Source organism: Dysidea avara, chromosome 9 (genome assembly GCF_963678975.1).
Source record: "Dysidea avara chromosome 9, odDysAvar1.4, whole genome shotgun sequence".
NCBI lineage: Eukaryota > Metazoa > Porifera > Demospongiae > Dictyoceratida > Dysideidae > Dysidea > Dysidea avara.
In genome coordinates this window covers 24,579,132-24,599,460 of record NC_089280.1, presented here as the reverse complement: position 1 = coordinate 24,599,460, position 20,329 = coordinate 24,579,132, and positions in this window count along the sequence as shown.

The window sequence follows — 20,329 nt, the reverse complement described above, 5'->3', positions numbered from 1 at the left end:
AAAGATTCCAGCCACTAAGTGATAATGAACTTTAATTGCGATTTCTTAAATAGTCTACTGACACACCAGTGGACACTATGGTTAAGAATATGTGTCAGTTGTGTCTTAGATAAATTTCCATCTGAAACAGTAAATACTAATAAACGTCATCTATTGATAAATCATTTCATCAAACGTCTTACTTGTCAGAAGCAAAGAGCATTATAATTTTGAAGATCCAATCCATCCACTGAATACTGGACAGGATATCATAGAATATAAAAAGAAATGCAAAGACAATGCCAAAGAACCTACATTGCATATATCCACAAGTTGGTTGATCCAAAAGTAAGCAAGAACACAAAGGCATTGTGATCTTTTATTAAAAACAAATGGAATTAGGACCACTGTGGAGTCCCAATCTTACTTAATGTTAGTTATCCTGACAAGTGACCCCCATACTAAACCGAACCACTTAAATTTTTGCTTGGTGTTCACAAAGTAAGCAATGGACTCTTTCCCAATATCATCCAACAAAGAATGGTGCTAGAAATGGATTCTATTATTGTTGTAGAAGAAAGAGTTGTTATTCTACTTAATAATAATATTTACATCCAAACAAAGCAGACGGTCCTGACAAAATACCATCCAGATTCTTGAAAGATTATGGCCCCTCTATAGTCCCTAGTTTAACTCTAATACTTTAAGCTCCACTTAATCATGAGAAATTACCATCAGACTGGAAATATGCCACTATTATGTTCCAGCTCACAAGAAATGAGATTGTAAATGTCCATGTAATTATGGGCCCATATCACTCACCTGTGTTTTTTGTAAAATTCTTGAGCATATATATAATATTCATCAATATCAATACATTGCAGAAAGACTCATGAAGTTATCTGTGAAGAATAGCATGGTTTCCAGCAAGGTAAATCTTGTGGATTTCATAATATATACCATCAATGACTTCGCAAAACAAAGGAGAAGAAATTGATGTTCTGTTTCTAGACATTTTGAAAGCATTTGACAAGGTTTCCCACTGTAGATTACTCCTCAACCTAGTCAACTATGGTTTGTAGCTTTGTGCCCACAGATACTAATTTAACTAAAATTCGATCAAATTAAGACTTTTTTTACTGGTAGAACACAGTCAGTAATACTTGGGGGTAATAGTAGTGATTCAAGTGAAATATTATCAGGAGCCTGTCTTAGCCCCCTTACTGTTTAACTGCTATGTGAATGATATACCCTCAACAGTTAATTCCAAAGCAAGGCTATGACACACTACTGTAGACAATTCATACAGATGAAGACCATCTGGCATTACAAGAAGATTTGAATGCACTTATCCAATGGTAAAACCACTGGCTAATTTCCTTCAACCCATCTAAATGTGTTCATTTAAAATCAAACAGACATTCCCTATCAGCTACATTGGTCAGAAACTAAAAAAAACAAAAAAAAACAGTGATCTCATGCAACATACCTTGGAGTAACTACCAATTAACCTTTTAATTGGACCGATCACGTTGATCAAGTTGTAGTAAAAGCAAATGCAACTATTGGTTTTCTCATAGAAATCTAAGTTCCTATACTTCAACAGTTACAAAAGAATTGTTACCTTACCATGGTCTGGCCAATTTCAGATTATGCTTGTACAGCTTGGAACCCGTATACACAAGTAAATATACATAAGCTTGAAATGGTGCAACATCAAGCCGCCTAGTTGATTTTATTGCAAACAATTACTCCTACCAAGCAAGTGTTACTGAAATGCTAAACAAGTTAAACCTTGCATCCTTATCACAAAGAAAAGATAACATAAAACTTGTAGCCCTTTTATAAAATGATTGTTTACACACTGATTCAGATACCCATGCAACAATGAATTAACCCAGGCCATCATTACCATTATATGATACCCTTATCTAGAAAAGAATGTCATCTACACTCTTTCTTCCCATCAGCAATAAAGTTATGGAACAACTTGCAGCAGGAACAACTCTAGACAGTTGATAAACTTCATAACTAGTTTTTAGTTAATCATCTTATTCTATTGTGCAAAATTGTAATTTTCCTGTGCCTTATACTCCCTGGTGGAGGCTCTACACAATAGAATAAATAAATGATAAGTGTTTGTTTAATGTAGGGATTACAAGCACATGGTGATGATACACGAAATTGCTAAATGCATAGATGCATTGAGAAACACATATATCAGAATGTAATATGGAAATGTATCACCCGTTACCTGCTGGCATCATTGAGGTGGTATAGGGTGTTGTCTAGGCTGTTGTGCTGTGGGTAGCCTATAGCTAGGTAGCACACACCTGTAGGCAGTTTAGGTGGCACTAGAGTTGTAGGCAGCCTAGCTAGACAATACTTGAACTGTAGGAAGCCTAGCTGGGACTGGCATTTGCTGTGTAAGTGGTACTGGTGGTTTGCTGTGTAAGTAGCACAGGCAAACACTGCACAACAGGTGGCACTGCACGGCATGCAAGCAACACTGGCTGTCACTGCATAGCAAATGGCACTGGCAGTTGCTGTGTTGGTGGCACCTCTGCTCTACCCGATGCCTTTGTTACTGCTGCTGACACTCAGTACTTCTAGACAAAGTTACTACAAGGCGAAATCGTAACAGAATACTGAAATATATACCATATACAAGGTATCACTTCCACCTTGGCCCAATCACTGCCTTTATAAACAATGCACATCACTTGACATTTATAATTATATACGTGAAATGCATACCTGCAAGTTGGTGGTGTTAGTGCCTAATGTTGAAGCTGTCGTACTCTGACAGAGCACTGCCACTGGTGGAATCACACTTCAGTTGGTACTCACAACCAGAAGGTGATGGAGGGGCAAGCATGCCCCCACGAAACGCTCAAAACCATTCATGATTGCAAAAAGGGCTAATAACCCAATGGTGGGCTAGCCAACATACGGTGTTGTATTATTACAGCTCACACAACTAGCTATGTAACTACTTCAGTACTGATTGCTTATCTTTTATCAATGATTCAATGGAGGTATATTCGTCGAGCATCATCGTGATCGCACGTGCCACAACTGTACTCCAACAAATTCATCCACAGTCCGGTAGAGCTATATTGTTAATATTTTAGTGCTAATACAAGTTACTTTACGTTAGCCACAGCTTGTGTTGCAGTCCTAGCACACTGCTGACAGGATGGCGTGTTCACTCACTTCACTCGGCGAAATTCAAATGCCACGTATTGCATGAAATCCCACCGGTCTTTCTTGCTAGCAGAACTTGTAAGCTTGTGACTGATCCAAGCCCGTAGCCAGGGGGTTCTGAAGAACCGCCCTCTTGGAATAGGCCGACTGGCAGCACTGCCGTACAAAGATCTAGTGTGATCGACTCGAGAAAATAAACTTAACACTTTATGACCTCATAGGCAGTAGGTTCTTAGCGTCATCTGGTCTCCTTTGTCACTTGTAAGTTGTGACTCCTGCTGCAGCGAGGTCCTTTGAGCGGGTCACTCTTTAGATTCGAAAATGCTCTATCACGTGAGTAATCTAGGCTAAATATAGAAGTGTGTCTCTATTTTCGTTCGGTGGATTCACGAGCGAGTTGAATGTTGTGCGTGCGCGTTCACTAGCAACCTCTAGTGGTACCGCGTAGTAGCGCACATAAATTATAGTCATTTGCGTGTCAGTTTAGTATTGGTAAGCTTGTGACGGAGGTTAAAAAAAACAACACTACGGTGATGGGGGGGGGCAAATTCCTCCCCTTGCCCCCCCCTTGGCTACGCCTCTGCTCACAGCAACTTGGGGCTCCACATAAGTGCCTATGCCTACTGTGGGGCCATTATCCTTGCCTGTCCTCCAGCTCTGAGAACTGGTGCACAGGTGAAGGAGGACTGAGAGGAGGTTGTTAATTATGTTTTCCAGGGGGTAGACTGGTGGCAGAACTTATTGGTACTGCTATCCCTGCATCCTTGATGCAATCTCCTCTCCCTGGCATTGTCATTATACCAGCGCTGTTGTTGGAGTCAAGTATTAAACCTGAACTGCATGTGACGAAACTTGTAACTTACCAAACCAGTCTGGATGACTGGATAAAGTGCCAAGCTAATCTCTACAACACCTAAACAACCAAGAGCGGAAGGCATTGTAATCCCTCATAATCAGTTTTCAGTTAGAAAGGCATCACCATTTTAAGCCACCGGTTCATAATATCACAATATTCAATGTAAGTTTTCTACCTGCACCAGAACTTCTTGAGTTTTCTGGATGGTTCTGGCACAGCAAGATAAAAACTTCCTCAACAATTCAGCTACTTGCTGGGCAAAGTGGTGAAGGATTCCTGAAATGTGAGGACCTTTAGTATTATATATAAAGCTTCACAAATGCACCGCATACATGTCTTACCTTCTTGACAGTTCATGACTGACTCCTGCTCTTCTTTGGTGATAAAAGTACTCTCGAAGTTGAAAGCATGCATGCAGTATAATATTATGACTATATGACAGCATTCTAGATGGAAAAAGCAGTATATAGCTGGGATGAAATCCCAGTCATGCACAAAACATGAAGTCCTCTGTCAATCTCCATTAGTAAGATCAAGATACCTTATGAAGCACTAGATGCTCTAACAGATCAAAATAGTCAGAAGGTGATTTCTAGTAGAAACATCACTGAAACTCTACAATAACCACAAATGATCATTTTACTGTACTAGTACTTACAATGTATACTCCATGGGAAATTGCAATTTCGATTATTCAAGCACACTGGCTTTTTGCAATAAATTTTTGTTGTCTGTATAGAAGGTCTACAAACTTTAATCCACACCATTTTCTGCACTTGTCTTAGAGTGATTACTCTGGTAAATATTGCAGTATTTTCTGAAATTGTGCTGTGTTCCAGATCATGAAATGTTGTTTGTTGATTAGCAATATATGCATGATGTCACTGCCAAAAGCATACCAATTATATTTACTCCACAGTTGATTGCACATGCTTGCTGAACACTGCAAAGCTGAGTGTGTAAACTTTATTCAACCTGCCACTATATGCATTTTGATAATCCTTTTTCATATCATGAAGAACAATTTTTAGCCATATATAGACAATGATGGCAACAATGTTCATACATTTCAGAGGTCAATATGCTCCAGAAATGTGGCAATACAATGATCTCTCAGGTCATACTAAATCTAACTGCTTATACTCCATAGTAAGTGGACAACCTGGGAGATAGTTTTGGTCTGAAAAGATAAGGTTGCAAAATACTACAGTGAATAACTGATCAAATTCAAGGTGTTTTGTGCTATTTTTGTAAGAAAAAAAGGACAACATTTGATAGCGTTTCTACCCCTATACACATGACAATAGTTTGCAAATTGATTTGAAGATATTGATTTTTTGGTTTGTGAATCCTATGTATGCTTTCTGTAACAAAGAGATGGACATTAGACAGCATAAGATTGCAGGATGAATTTTTATATCCCTGAGCATAAATAATAGACACCCCTTATCTATATGCCCTGAGAGATCGTTGTGACGCCACTTTTCTGGAGCATTATTGACCAGACACATGATGAACATTGTTGCCATAATTGCATGTGTATTGTGTATATTTGGCTAAAAATCATTCCATTTGGAAAAGGGTTATCTAAATTTATAGTGACAATTAAGCTGACTAAAATTCATGCATTCAGCTGTGCAATGTTTAGCAAACACATGCAATCGATTGTACTAGTACTTTTACCTGCACTGCAAGTTATAGCCATGATAGTGTAGAGTGAGCATATCATAATAGCAGAAAAGCTTCATGGATTGATCCACAGCTTACTGTTATACACTCTCAAACAGTCATACATAACTTCAGAAGCTTGTTGAGATGTCACTGTCATGCATCTCACAAAGCTCTGCTTGTAACAATAAAATTAATGGTTTTGTTCACAATTCAAGAGTGTAGGAGTGGCTGAGGCAGGCAAGGTAACTGCTATGCCAATACTGATTTGTGAAGTCTTCTAGGATAGTTGGTTCAGTTATAATTATGGACCATATGCTACAGTAACTGTGACTAGTTTGCCTGACCAGGAATGTTGAGTGAGGGAAATGCTTCCTACACAAGGATATGCACATACATATAGCTTTTACACATACTGTGATGTCAGTCACGTCACACACATACACACACCACATATGCATTTGCATATGCATGCACACACACACACACACAAACCTAAAAACTTTGAAAAAATTAATGGTGATGTATTTGTATCTATACATGTAGAACAATTAAGCTGATTAAAGAGAGGAACACAAAAAGTGAAACATTTTGAAGTTGAATGCTCGTTTCAAATAGCTTTATTTCAAGATTCAAATCTCAAGTGTGATAACCAATATACTGTGAGCCTCCAGCACAAAGCTACTTTTCATTGTACTAGCACTGCTGATAGCTATAACATTTACAGTGTTAGATCTGAAATCAATTTTTTGATCAACTACCTATGGCATAATGGCTGATAGCTATTTGAATTTTGGTACTGGGCCATACTTCAAACCATTTATGGATAATTCATTCAATTCATTTGTACAACACAGTGATGACAGAGGAACACATTTCAATCCAGTGGAAGAAGGAGGTGTGAATAAAACTGCTAATGCCAAAGAAGAATTGGTTACTGGAATATCTCAAACTACACCAGGAAATGTGGCTTCTACAGTAGAATCAGTTACTGGAATATTAAAAAAATCCTCAAAACCAAAGAAATCAAGCACCCAGCTAATGTTGTGAGAATTTAATTTCAGAATTTGGAATCACTTAACATTTCTACTGCAGCATGCATTAACTCATGATATGTATTTGTCTCCTAACTAGCTATATATATATATATATATATATATATATATATATATATATATTTAAGATATAATACAATTCATTTTATTTTTGTAATTAGATGTGTAACATACTTATTTTTATATTTAGTATAATAAGGAACTGGCAACCTTAGTTGACTTATTCATTGTATATCTATTCATGTTGTGATATATACACACAAATTAAAGCTATGATACAGCTACAGCTATAAGTATCTACGTAGCTAGCCACCATGATTAAAGTTGCCATCACCAAATTTATTCATTAAAATCTTTACAGTGATATTAAACACATAATAGACTGTACCAATGGAATACTTGCATCCTGTGCTAGTAGTACCCAGGCAAAATTAATTACCAAGCTTAAAGTTTACTTATACTTAAAATTATAGCTCCTTAACTTACTTTAATGAATAATCCATAAGTGACAGTCAGGTAATGTGTTTTGAAAGCTGTATTTGTGTGCTACGCTCTTAGTGGGAGTGTTACCCCTTTCACTATTGAACATATTGTATTATTATCAATAATTACCATTTGTGGTTAAAACAGAATGGTGATAACTATACAGTATGAGATATGAAATTTATGGATGTTTGTGATTGCCTTACATGGTTAATTATTCACGGTTAGCAGCAACTTAATGTGTATTGTAATTTTATAATGAAAATAGCTATCCTCTAAGGCTCCTATACTCTCATTAATCTTGGATGATAAGCTGTAACTTAGTCAGACTGTCTGGTCCTTTACATACAGTGGTCCTGAGGGTGTTCAGATAATCGAAAAGTTCGGATAATAAAATCCCATTCATTTTATATATATACAGAACCCTGTACAAATACTCTAATATAACACACACTTTAGACAGAATACTCCAATAGAACAGTCACCTCCATAGTTCGGATAATCAAAAATTCGGATAATCGAGGGACCACTGAAATAGTAATAGAAGCCTTACAGTATATAGTAAGAATAAAATACAACAGTAGACTACTTATGTTGCACAGAAGGCCTGCTAGCAACCTGTGCTAGCAGTACATTGAAAGATGGACTAAACTGATGTGCAGCAGCCACTGAACACAGCATTTGTTACATATCAAAGACAAAGTCGGAATAATCCTTGACACAAACTCTGAGTTACACTTCAAAGGCTATAAATTTTACTGAAGTATTACACTCTGTGCTACTTTCAGTTGCAAATACTCATAGAAGAGGATTGACTCCCAAAGTTGATGTGTAATAGAATTCAGAGTGTATGACATTCGCCAACATCAATATTAATTTTATGCAATATGACCATTTGTTGATAAAGTGTGCCACAAACCTGTGGATCAGGTGTAGGAATCTATGAAGCTATATATATATATAGTATGAACATGTGATGATTGTCATGGAATTCTGTATGGAAATAAAACTGTCTTAGTGATAAAATAAGTAGCTAAGACCAGGCAAAGCAGATCACAAAATTTTATGCATAAGCATTAATTCATTTTGTGGTAACATTTTTTAGTTAAACAGAGGTAGCACAGAAAGTAAGCAACTGTGCTGCATTTTAAAAGAAACCTGTGTGTTAAGGATATATTTCATTACGTACAACATAATTACTAGCATACCATTCACCAATAATTGTGACCAGATCTGTGAAAAGGGGTCTCATGGCCTTTCCAATTGCATGTACTTGGCAATCCATAACTTGACTTGTGTGTATGTTACCAGCCTGAATTTTAGTCACCCTAAACTCCTAACATAGCTAGATGTAATTTTAAGAAAATGGGTTAAACACATGATGAGTTATGACTTGCCAAACTTAGGAAGGCTATAAGACCCCTTTTCACAGATCCGGTCACAATTAAGACCTGCAGCAGTATTTGAGATGCATGTCATAAAAGATTATTGAAGACTACTAAGGCTCATCACTTTCGCTTACCAATCTTGTATGACATCCTCTACATTTTTTGATTCTATTAAATCACCTTGTAAAATTTTAATCCACTTCTGAAGTTCAAGTGCATGAAGATATATGTATACTCAGCTTTTGTAGAGTGCAGATGAACCTGTATTGGAGATTCAATAGTGTCTGTCGTCCTCAACTCTCATATGTATAATTATGTGCAGTTTGATCAGAGACGTATTGCTTTTAAGTGAAGTAGCACTGACATCACAAATTTTATCAGTGATAGTATGATACCAACATGATTAGCTGCTAATGCAATATAAAGTACACTGGCTGATAGAGCTGTACCCCCTCATGATTGGTCTCATGCACCAACCTAGAGGAGGGATGGGATAACATGTTGTAGAAAGGGGGTCCTCCTAAATACCGTACATTGCTGTCAAAGCTTTGATCTTATTATGCCTATGTTTAGTGACCCTGCAACTGCCAATATTCTTGAAGGATCAGTTAAACTCTTTATAAGGTAGGGAGGAGGAGATCTGTGAATCTATACAAAATTCACAAATCACAAATGTTGACCTCAACAGATATATAGTCTTGTTCTATACTCACCATCCACTGATGAACAAAGTGTAGGTATGTACTTTGAATGAAGATGGCTCCAGAATTTTGTTTTGAGCACTTGCAGCTCTCACTACATGGTGAAAGAAAACTATAAGTAGTCAGAAACTCCTGGATATAGAAACTGAACTAAGTTTACTGAAATGGTTTTTCCAGTTAGGCCTTAATACTGAATAGCCGCTGCCTGCAGCATTAATGTACATTCAGGGTAAAGATAAACTGGTTTTCATTAAGATGATATATATATATATATATTGGACAACTGCTTAACTATGATACTGCAAGGCTTAGGGTGGTTGGCTATATCAGCAATGGTGTTGTCAAAAGGGTGATCTGACTTGGCAAGATGTCAATAAATATGTTAGAAGAGATTTGGTATAGTCTAGGGTGACAAAGTTACAGGTGCCACAATACAATAACACAGCAAAGGGTACCATTTAAAGTTATCATTATTTAGCTTGCTAATACAGTACAATGTGTTCTTCACTTCTTTTCCACATGGAGTGCTACCATTCACATTCACAGAATGCTACAAAGATACTTCTACATTCCCCTATAGGTATTCCCCCTAAGTTCCTAACCAACCTTAATGCAATCCACTGGATTTGAGTTTAAAACAAATTACTTCAGTCTTTCCATAAATTGTATTGGGCTAGCACCTCTCCATATATAATATTAAAACAAAATAATTATTATATTGCCGCCATCTGCTAGCTCATCCTGCATCAAATATACCAGCATAATAAATAGCATAATAGGCTGGAGTGTTATGCCAGCATCATTTTATTTTAACATATTAGGTGGATATTACAAACTATGGAGCTTAATAGATTTATACTCCCTAATAGAGCAGTAAATGGAAACTGCAAATGGCAATAGAGCACTCAATATACATTATACATTGCTGGTTCAATTAATACTCTCTAATAGAACAGTCACTTTTAGTGAAATACTCTAACAGAGCATTCACTGATTAAAATGTTGTAAGAAATGTTGCTAACCTAGAAGCATAATGCAAGCATAATGGAAACACTGAAGAGCATAATAGGTGAAAATTATGAGAAATTCCTAAAAGCATTTTGGGCCAAATTTTGAGCATATTTGACTCAGGCTTAACCACAGGAAAATTGTGAGAACTACAGCAAGAGTACATGAAACAAGAACAAGTAGCAGTACAGAGAGTTTACTCTTGTTCTGGTGCACTCCAACCATATAATGTACACGCCACTAGACTCCCCTCATAGTTGTGAGACTTACCATGAGAACTCATGAAACAAACACATAGATACAACAAAACAGTAACCTTACCTTGGCCATAAGTATGTGTTACTGAACTCCACACAAAAAAATTGTGAGACCTGTCACATCATGTGTCGATGTGATGGACACATGAAACAAATATATAGCTAGGTACATACAACAAAACAAAATGGGATTGGATTATCCGGTAACTTTCGTTAGACGACAAGGGATAGCCTACAAATGTGTTTCCCTTACAGTACACATGACATACACAGATAAAAAACACATAGCAACCAAACATAACCATACAACCATGTAACATTATATGAAACAAAAGATATAGGCAAATGTGAAGTCAATTAAACAGAAAACAGAAGTGCTAACCAAGAATTTAATTATTTTGAAGATTTCTAAAGGGAAGAAAAGATACATTATGAGAAATGAATAGCCATATGCAATGGTGGTGGAAAATGATGTAGCATAGGACAACTGATGAAATCTAGTATAATAATATTGTCTATGAATTCAAAGTGTGAATGACATTGGATGGAAACTGTTCTATGCAAATATTGTGTATATAGCCACTTCAACTAAATAGATTGATAATGAATTCAGAAGATTCAGACCAGTTATTAAATCTGTTATAGTGTTGTTCCAGCAGCACAAGTATGTAATTTTATTATAGTGCCAGTTCAAGAACAGAGATCTGCCAGATTTGGAACCAGAATTTGTCCAAATTTTAGTTCCAGCTCTAAAATTGACACTTAGTTTGGAAGATTGAATTGAGTGTGAGTGGTAAGTTCCAAATTTTAATCTTTATAATGACTCTTGGCTGCACCAGATATCCGCTCTTTTAGTTACAACTAGTTACTTTACAAACTTATGTAGTTTGTTGAATGCTCCCTTTTTGCAGCAAAGGTGTTTTAGCATATACACAAACCAGTGAGTAACTGTTATTTTTAGCTAATACAATATTAGTAAAACAAACATGACTTCATTATGGTAAAGTTCAATTATGTGTTATATTGAATTGTGGCATACCAAACAGTTTGTAACCTACAGTTCCCACCAAGATGTACTGGTAAGTAAATGATGGTAAAGGTGATTTTCTTGCAATTGATAAATTATATGTAATTTGTGTAATGGGAAGTACACTCTGGCCAAGGTAAGTTAACTACAGTTAAAGTAGTATCTATATTGTGTGTCAAGTTATAACAGTTAAAACCAGCTGATGTGACTAAATGATTTGCTATACTTCCATGAAATGATGACTGGAACTGTTACAATAGCAAGTCTCATATTGATGGTACTCATAATATGTAAAGGTGAAAATCCACACTTAGCTCCATGTGTTTACAACAATTCCAGAATACAGTTAACACTAATACAAAAGTTTAACTCAATGTTTCAAGTACCCTTTATGCTGGAGAAACAATTAATGCTGGGAAGTTGCATTTTTGCTGGAGAAAGTAAACTTTTATGTACGTGTCATAGCAATATATCCAAACTGTACAACTGATGGAGAAACTGCAGTGCAACTACAACGTGGTTATATTAACAACTTCAAGATTACTTACTTAAAGAGTGACATTTTATTACTTGGAGTGCAACACTAACAATGAGATCAGTAAAATAAATAACACAGCATGTATTGGTTTCTCTCTACCCACAGCGATATTCAAACAAAGATAATCAGTGCCCCACCTAATGTTACTAGACCTGTTCTATCCATCACTTTATCATGTGAAGTGGTCCAAGTGGATGGTGATCCAAATCGCTACTGGGTGGAATGGATTTATAATAGTTCCATCATCCAAAATGAAGATGACGGCTACTCTGTTTCTGGGTCTCCAAGTAACCACTAATAAAAGCTCGCGATATGCCAGCAACAGATGTAGTCACCTTGTATCAGTACCATGCATGCATGTATACTGAGAATTACCACTTTAACCAAACTATTTGCCTATAAAGGAAAGCCATCACAATTTACTAAAGATATCCCCTAAGAATGTGACCCATCTGATACTTGCTACTACATAGTCGTTTGTACATTCTGATTTACATTACTGTTACATTCTGTTCACATGCATATGTAAACAAACCAGCTGAGGAGTTTATAGCTTTCTGTAATCTACCAGTATAATCTTACCTGTGATAGATATAGATGCATATCCCCCCAAAAAACACCTTTGCTGTGTGTCCAAGAAACTACAAGTATCTGTAACCCCATGTAAAAACAGACAAGTTGTAGAAAAACACTCCAATAGGTAACTGAAAGAGCTGATATCTAGAGCGGCCAAGAATCAACAATGTTACTACAACTGACTATGATTACCAAAGAATACCTTGGCTGTAAAACAGGCAAATAAAAGTAACTGGCAATAAAAACAGTTGATATCTGAAGCGGCCAAGAATAAAAGTTAAGTTGATACAATTTACTACAATTATTAACTTGCAACATTGATTCTTAATCATTCAACTGTGTTCTATACATTCACTCTTGCTACATCCTAAATTAATTCTTTGTAACTCTAATTGGCTGGTAATTTGGCCACCTTTTTTCTTTACTCTGAGTATTGAAAAAGGCAGCCAAATTACCAGCCAATTAGAATTACAAAGAATTAATTTAGGATGTAGCAAGGGTGAATGTATAGAACACAGTTGAATGATTAAGATTCAATGTTGCAAGTTAATAATTGTAGTAAGTTGTATCAACTTAACTTTTATTCTTGGCCGCTTCAGATATCAGCTGTTTTTATTGCCAGTTACTTTTATTTGCCTGTTTTACAGCCAAGGTATTCTTTGGTAATCATAGTCAGTTGTAGTAACATTATTGATTCTTGGCTGCTCTAGATATCAGCTCTTTCAGTTACCCATTAATTTCATGGAGTGTTTTCCTACAGCTTATCTGTTTTTACATGGGGTTACAGATACTTGTAGTTTCTTGGATGTGCCTTTTTTTACAGCAAAGGTGTTTTGGGGGGGAGGGGGGGTTTATAATATACTAGCAATGTTAGACCATCATTTCTAGACCTGTATAGCTGCACATGGTTAAATAGCTAGGGGAAAGCTAAGTGAAAAAATTAAGTAATGAGTTTGGTACACAGTAGTGAGACTACACAGTGCATACATAGCTAACTGCCATGTAAGGAAAATCATTAAAGTATTCATCAACTATTTTAAATTGATTATCATTAAACAATGAGGAAATGCATACTGCACACAAAAAATCTAGCACAGACTGATGGAAAAAAGAATAATAAACAGTGTGTTGTTATGAGACTCACCAGCTGATATAATACATGTACACACACACACACACACACACACACACACACACACACACACACACACACGCACACGCACAAAAACCAAAGCCTTCAGTTACCATTCAGGCACACTTACACCTACATATATGTACCTAGTAAACCAGCACTGGGACATCTGTACACTACACTCAGGTACTATGAGTCAGCACATGCAAATCCTCCTGAGGCAGGACTATAGAGTAACACACACACATACACACACACACACACACACACACACACACACACACACACACACACACACACACACACACTACACACACACACACACACACACACTACACACACACACACACACACACACACACACACACACACTACACACACACACACACACACACACACACACTACACACACACACACACACACACACACACACACACACACACTACACACACACACACACACTACACACACACACACACACTACACACATACACACACACACACACACAGAATTATAATCAGGTAATTATGCATGTGACATGTCTTAATTACATTTTATTTGTGCTGTTTTGTGTCAGGCAAACTCAATCAGTTATTTCTCATCCTCACTTTTAGCCCCACTGCCTCAAATTTCATCATTACCTCCTTCTATCAATCACATGAGCCTGTGTTATGCTGAAAATCAATTTATGATGCAAAAGCCATCTCTTGCTACTCACAATGGTAGTAAGTAATAACTTATAGAAATCTTTAGTTAAAACTTGTAACTTGATACTACTCTGATTTGGAGCATTTTTATGAATAATGAAAAATGACTTTTCATCTGCATGAAAGGATTATAAACTAGTAATCAAGTTTACCAACTGACTTACACTGTATCCATATCACAGGGTGGCTGTATGGTGAGACAGACATGTATACAATCAAGTATATATGATTTGTAAGGGGTTTATTTCTCAATGGATATTGGTAAACTTTTAAAACAGTGTAAATCTATGTGCAATCCTCAAACTATGAATTAATTACTGTAGTCTAAGAACTGTGCATAAAAACTACTCACAGTAAACCTTAACAATCAATATAGCCCAGGGGTATAGATCCTCTAAGGTTTCCTTAAGCTGGTCAAGTATTTCAATTGATCGATCATGACTTTACATTAATTTGCAAAAGTTCAAATTGAAATACTCTAATAGAGCAGTCAACTACCCTAATAAAACAGTCATACTTTTTAAAAGTTTACTTGTACCAACACAGTAAAAATAGTCTTAAGATTGTATCTCAGAGTGTTTAAGACCTGAAATGTGACCCCCAGGATAGCATCCATGCACATGTCTGTTGTATGGCTCAAACTGCACATAAGATCCACCTCTTTAGCCTGATCATGCGCAGAAGCATGCAAGCATACGCAGCTATATCAATCATTATGTTTACAATGTCAGATTTTGGTGAAAATTGTCACCAGATTCTATCTCAAAACACACAACTGTCCATGCAACAGAAAATTTGGAAACCTGTCACCATTCACCAAGATTCCTGGAGCCGCCCTTGATAGCCCTTTGTTCACACATATTCCAGTTTCTACACACTACACACTTTTGCTATGTATGAGTAAAGCTACACAAACAAGTTTCTTCTGGAGTGCCCTTATAGTAAGTAATTCCAATACTGAATTAGGAATAGTGTAAAAACATTAAGAAGTACATATAAGAGGAGTGTCCTACTGCCAGTGTATAAGAATGTTGCATAAATGTACTGAGTTAATTCACCTTGATCAAATTAATACCTCCACTGGTGATAGAGAGCTGTTGATCACTGTTGATAAAGGCAGCTCTTTATTCTTGAACATATATCAGGTATTGATTGACTCAGAGCTTTCATGAATGTATTCTAGTTAACACTCCCTTATTTGTAAATAATATCAAGGGAATATCACAGTAGGAGTAGAATATTTTATAGTTATTGACACCACCTGTAAGAGGAAGTGTCAATATAAGATAGATATTCTACTGTTCTTGTGATATACCTGGCTTCTATCTCACTACAAGGTTCCAGACTTCTGGAATGTCACTGCATATATGTCAGTGGCTTTTATTGTTGCTTTTTGAGATACATTCTTGTTTGTTTTCCTAGGTACTTCTGAGTAACAGCTTGATTCACTGCCCCACATACCATACAGTCCTTGTAAACTCAATCTTTAAAGCTTATAGTACATGGTTTGCTTATATCTTGACAACTAGCTACTGTATACACGCATGTGTATACCATAAAAATATTTCATTGATAATTACATACAATATATCTCACTGAAGCCATCAGTAACCTAACAGGCAAATTCCCTTGAGTGCTTTCACAGAACAGTCAGCCCATCACAACATCAAAATGTGTGGTCAACTGAAATTTAAAGTGTGAATGTATGCATGTATACAGAGAGCAATTCTGGCAAATGAAAACATGTCATCATGCATGCTTGCCCTCACTTAAAGGCAACCCTAACTTTGCCTATTAATGTCCATCTGTTTATGAAGGATAAAGTCAAAGAGTTGGTAAAGGACCAACCCTCAAATTTGTTATGGCTGGTGTATATATTTGATGATCAAGTCTTGGGTAGGCATAACTAACAATGTAATATCTGACTGCTGGAAAAATAGCAACCTCATTCATTAACTCTAAGATATAGCAGATCCCAAGATAGCAATTATTGGTCATAAAGCCTTAGCTAGTTTCTATTAGACAGAGACACATCTAAAGGATAGTGTGAATGATTCTAGGACTTCCATGTGTAGGGGTTGTTTGCAATTAACATTGGCACATTTCTATATAAACCAGGCTACCAGTATTATTGGTGTATGTGTGATTTGTAGTAGTATTGTGTTGTTGGGAACAAGTATTATCCAGTAATTCCAGTTTGTCTAGACATTGTTCAGGAGCAGTACTATAACTTTAATTATCAGAAATTGATGGATAAACAAAATAATTCTCATCAGGAGCCAATTCTGTTACAACTTCCTATAGAGTTGTTAGTTTATATCATCTCATTTTTATCTTCAGTACATGACAAAATAAACCTGCAGTATGTTTCAAAGTGGTTGAAGTATGTGATTGAAGGAACACCATCATTGTGGAAGGAGTTTGTATTGCCTTATTGTGACAGCAGTGAAGAAGATACTGTGAAGGAGATGTTGAGGGTGCATGGAAAACATATCAAAACATTGTCATTTCCTCAATGCAAGCTACTACCATCAACAATGGTTAAGATGCTGCAATGTTGTAGTAATGTACAGCATCTTAATCTATCCTCAACTACATTAGATCCTGACCAACTAAGAGAGATCACAGACCACATGCAATATCTGCAATCTCTAGAAATAAAGATAGAATTTAAAGATGATATGAAAAAACTGCTTCATGCTGCTTGCCATTTAAAACAGTTAACAATAGTTACAGATCTTTACTCACAAGGTTTAATACATTGGAACAAATTAGTACTCAAGCCAGCAAATTTTAAGCTAATTTTGTCAAGTTTTTGCTTCATAAACAATTCTTCATCTCACTTGGTTGACTTGGTGTCTCATCTTCAGTGGTCTACTACTATTCCTACTGGTACCACTGCTAACTTCAAATTGTGCAACAGAGCTAGTAAAGTACCCTTAAACTTTTCCCCTACATTTCCACAGCTTCAATTTGAACTTGAAGGGTCTGGTCAAGTGACTGCTCCATTTGTGAAACTCAGTGATTGTGGCATAGTGGGAATACATGATGTAGCAATGGTGACTGATTGTGAGTATGGTACAAAGACACTGTATATGGTGAGGTTTCCAGGATGTAATTTTGCTATTAACGAACTGAATTCCATGCATATTCCTAAACTTTATAATCTTAGTTGTGTTACTCATTTTGATCTTGATCGCTGTGGCTTACTTCATTCTGGTCACTTGGAGCAACTAGCTATTGCTTGCTCTAATCTCCAGAGACTCAACTTGCATCGTGCCTGCTATTGTTTAGAAAATCTACAAGGTCTACAGGCTATTGCAAGTCACTGTCACAACCTACAAGGATTGAACTTACTTTGTATACCTGTTTCATATGTGGAGAATCTTATCCTATTTTGGGAAATACTGAGCAACATGAAGTTGACCCACTTAGCGATTGACGATTGTCTTTTATTACCAGAAGCTGCAATGAAAGAAAAGTTGATTAGTTTATACCAGAAGTGCTGGTCTATAAGAGGAATTCAATGTAACGTTTATCGTGTGAATTCTGCCAATGAAGGTGTGTCAATGTTACGCTATTTTTTATCACTCAAATACTGTTATTTAACATCTTCACATACATTACCCACTGTTGTTCAGGATGTGATTAATAACTGTAATAAACTAGAGACTTTCAAAATCAAAATTGTCGCTGGTAATATAATATTGCTGAAGGTAGCCCATATCCACAATCTACAACAGTTTTGTATTGATTCGGTTGACATTGATGTTCCTAATGACTTTATGATGTCAGTTTCAGCTCATGGTGGACTCGTACATGTTATTATGAGGGTTGGGTCTTTGTCAGGTGAAGGGATAAGATTTCTTGTGAAGAACTCTCCCAAACTGATAACATTACATTTGTGTGCTAGAGCTATACATCATACAGATGGGACAATGACAAGCTTCAATGCAACATTAAAAAAACTATTTTGCTTCAGAAAATTATTTACTGGTGGTCACTACATGGTAAATACTGAATGGTACCAGTGGCGAAATAATATATCAGAAGTGGTATATGAACAAGAAACAGATCTTTTACCACTTTGGTACGGTCGCTACAGATGTCATTGAAGTAAATATGTAGTTACACACAATGTATTGTATGTCTGTACATTTGACATACTGTTGCTTGTGTTTGTGCAATTAAAATATAAGCACTAGCTATTTTGGCTGTATAGTAAATATATCTGAGCACTATGGCCACTTTTGAACACCAAAACTGATTGTTATAATAGAGTATTCATTATGCATTTCAAATTTGACACTGCATATTTTCCAGACTTTTCAGTTTTCTAACCTGGATAATCAAGTTCCATTTTCATACAAATCCACTTAAAAACTGAATACTGTACATCTAGGTTTTTAATTTTTTGGTGCAGTTCAAGTATGTCTAAAACTTATAGTGGAAAATGCAGAATATGTTATCCATACAACAGAACAACACTTCTCACATTCTACAGATAATCAGGCTATAGTTAAAATGTGCAACATGTGTTGAAAATCAAATAAAGAGGTTTACCAAAAATTAGCTATACACAAAATCAATGTGGAAGTAGGTAATCATGTCACAGCATCAAGGAATACTACAGAAAATATAACTGAAACATTCAGTCCAGTTTAAACATATTACACTGCTCTTTAATTGAATCAAAGCACACACAAATAGAATTAAGAGGCAATGTATTTTGTTATAGTTAATTAGACAACATGTAATGCAAACTTTTCTATACTCAAGAACCAAGTAGCCTAACCTTGTACAATCCATTCCTCAGCCATATTTTCCATATCATTCAGAAATGTATATTCAGTTTTGCCACTTCCTTGTTAACACCCATAGACATGATATGGGGAAAATAGTTAAGGGATGGATGGTACTCTACACTCAACAACCAAGTGACCTAGTTATGTGCCAGTAGGTCACTTGGTTATGTGTTGTTTTGGGTTACAGTGGAATAACCCAAATCATGCACTTCAAAGCATGAAACTTATCACATATAAATAGTGTTCCTCATAACATGTATTTTGATAGAGTGTAATCGCAGATTTGACCTTTGGTGACTTTGTGGCTACTTTTGCATAAAAATTTGACCATTTCTGACTTTATCTCCCTGTGTCATTAATTGACATGTAAAACATGGTAATACTGAAGAATATACAGTCCTATAGGGTTGGAGACCAGAGATTTTGAATGATCAAGCCATCCATCCATGGACTGTAACATCTGCCACATTGATCTGATGTGATATTTCAATCAGAGATTATCAGTATGTACTTTCATCTGATACTGAACTCAAGCTAGGAGAGTCTGGGAGAATTTTAAATATTGTTTTTAAAATAGATGCTTTAAAGTTGACATACAAAGTTTCTTTCTACCTTTTGTAAACATCAAGGATATATCCTGGTAGTTTTGTGTTCCAGTAGCAATTAATTCAATTTCATAACTGGCTAGTAGCTGATTTTACTTCATGACACAAAAATATTCTGAAAGTAAGTTTAATTTTTTCAGATACAGCAGCAATTTTAATTATAATTACTGATCAATTAATAAGACAATTAACACATAGATGTAATGGCTTAGACCAAGCAGTGTATAAACAGAACAGTGGCGATGTTCCCTATTGTCATACAGTTATGGAATAATTTGCCTGATTATATAGCATCAGCACAATCTCTTGACTTTTTCAAAGTGTTACTCACAAGT